Raw genomic sequence first — 2940 nt, 5'->3', positions numbered from 1 at the left:
AGGAATGGATATCTCCCGTATTCAGGTCTATGCCAAGAATATGGAAGAATAGTAGTAGTCGTAAAGGGGTGAGCGTGACTTTGATAGAGGGCATAGTAAGAGCGCCAGATCTTTCAGTGCTGTTAGTGAGTATAGAGGGCGTCAGCGATAGCAATATTCTAGATATTCAGGCCTATCCGCGGCTAGTGCACCTCTTTGATTTGCGGGCAGGGGATTTGATCGCTCTATTTATTCTGAACCGTGTCAGATTTCTAGATTTTCGAGTTCTCGGTATGGAGGCAATCCCAGTCAGAGGAGACCATATGTACCACGATGCACTCAGTGTGGTAAGCTGCATTTGGGATAGTGTCGCCGAGGCTCTGATGCTTGTTATGCCTGTGGTCAGATTGGGCATATGATGCGTGATTATCCATCGAAATTTCCCAGAGGGGTAAAATTTTCGTACCCCAATATCCTTGCTTTACTATGTTGTTATAGTCCGTATTCTGGAATCCTCAGCATCATGTGTCACTTTCTGACCTTCTTTTGAAAGTCTTTAACTATCACTTGCTTTTACTTCTTGATCTCGATCTTTAGGGTTGGCTATTAAATAGCGCTAGGGTTCCCTCATATTATCACTTTACTATCATCCAGTAACCCATAACCCACTTGTTCCGATTGTCTCGGTTAAATTATTTTGTAATTTCCGTTACTCTAACTGGCCATACTTTAGACATATTATCTCGTGTCGTTTCTCTATTTGACTCAAACTCTTCTATTGCCTCTTTACTCAAATTTACTCTTAGTTCCCCTATCACATATCTTATTGCGATCTTTACACGAGTATGTGTAGGTGCTCAAATCAGCCCCGAAAATACCTTAGCGTTGCCTCGCTAGTCTTTTTGCAGATCCTATATTCTTCTCTTATATTCTTCAATTGACATCAAGGCTCAACTATGGCTTTTTCCCTCAGTACTAATTATATCTCTGTAATTTTGCCTTAAACCATCTTACACCTTTCTTTGGTGTACCCAAGATATTGCAACCGCATTGTTGTTACTAAATTCTTACTCTTCTTATCAAGTACCCACTAGGTGTCATTCTTAGTATACAAATATTCGTAGGTTGCATAACTGTTCTTGTACCATTTGTACAAAGTGCATCCAACCTTAGTCATAGCCTTTCCTCCTCCTATCTTATTCTGCTCTACATATCTTATTAGTACTATTATCCACTTGCTGTCTATTTCACCATACTTCTGCCCCTTCCTTTATTTACCATTTGGTGTTCTCATGTCCTACTATAGGAGGGATTTCCTACCCTTTCTCCTTTGCTACTTATATGTCACAATATAATTAGCCAATAATTCCGTTGCCAATATCTTAACCTCCAGTCCAGGATAGCCTTGTTACCCTTTATAATATTTTTTTTTTAAGTTACTTGTTACCATTCTCTTGTCATATTCTTCCTTTTTATAAGCACCCACCTTCTGGGGCCATGTTATCCAAGGTCTTTACCAATAATTCTCATCACTGTCTCCAATACCATCTTGGCTTCTATCCGTTTATCGCTGGCTTTCAGATCTCACTGACTTGTTTCAGCATGGGATTTCACTTGAAGTTTAAGTATTCACATTAAACGTGTTGCAGTGCCAGTTGACTTCATCTTACACTTGCATATCTCTCATCCGCTTCCCCCCTTTTGGGTGTACTTACATCATTATCCATTTATATTCCGCTTTATGCCTCCATTTCCAATTTTTAAATTCCTATGATCTTTCTCCCATACATTTGGTATACTGTGCCATGTCAATGTCTTCCTTTATACTGTCTATAACTTGGATTACCTATGTACGAAACCTTAACACAATCACGAGGCGATGAGAACTCTCGGTACCTAGTACAAAATCTTATCTGACGGTTGGTACTCGAGTAATGTAATTAATGTAGCAATTTATCCGAAGCCACATTCCATTCATCCCAATCGGTAATTAGGTAGTGCTTATCATCATTTCAAATTCTCCATTCAGTAACGCTTATATTCTAATGATAAGAGTCTCAAGCTTTCTTATAACACTATCTTCATCCTAACGGATATCGTCTATTCCTCCTAATAAATTTACAATACATCAGTTGTTTTGCAAATCCACAATCATTGTCCTTTAAGGATTTCACCATTTCTAAGGTGAAGTCATACACATGCAGTACCCCTTTATGCCTTATGCTCTTTTACCCCTGTTACGTACCCAATACTGACTTCTGACTTACTCAGAATCGCATCAAGTCCATCTTAACAATGGCTTTCCTTATCACCTTGTTGTCGTACTACCTTTAAGTTCGTAGCTATACATTTTCCTCTCATTCTATATTCGTACTCAATTAATTACGCCTATCTGGGGTGCTCCCTTCAATATTCCTTTCATTACTCCAGTCCATGTCCACCTTTTAATTTGTGCATGAGGAATTTCATGCTACTCCGTATCCCTCAGAAAACACCATTTCTGCACAACCGATTTTCCTATTTTTAAAACATTTTCTGTTTATTCCTATTTGTTCTTATCGTCCCAGTCAGTTCGGGCACTCATTCTGCCCCGTTGCTCATCTTTCTTTAATTTGGTCTTTCACAATTCTGTCGCTTATATTACCCGCCTTCTTAGCCATACACGTTATAACACATCACTACACTGTAATCCCACTCGCTTTCTTCTTATCTCTTTTCTTCTATTAACCCCTCCTCTTTCGGTGCTTGCTTTCACTCTCGTTACCCCTCGATCTCTATTCTGAACTTTTCCTATAGAACTTGTAGGTCTTTCTTCTTCATTCTATTGCCTTTCCAGTTCATATTCGCCTTTATACCTTAACCGCATTGATCACGTCATATCTTTTAGTCACTTCTTCATCGAGCTTTACTCATTCTCATAACAATCCTCTAAACTACAATAAGAAGGGGAAGTAGACTCCG

The sequence above is a fragment of the Lycium barbarum genome, chromosome 7 (genome assembly GCF_019175385.1).
Source record: "Lycium barbarum isolate Lr01 chromosome 7, ASM1917538v2, whole genome shotgun sequence".
NCBI classification, from domain to species: Eukaryota; Viridiplantae; Streptophyta; class Magnoliopsida; order Solanales; family Solanaceae; genus Lycium; species Lycium barbarum.
The sequence above is the reverse complement of the archived record's forward strand: the minus strand, read 5'-3'. Positions refer to the sequence as shown.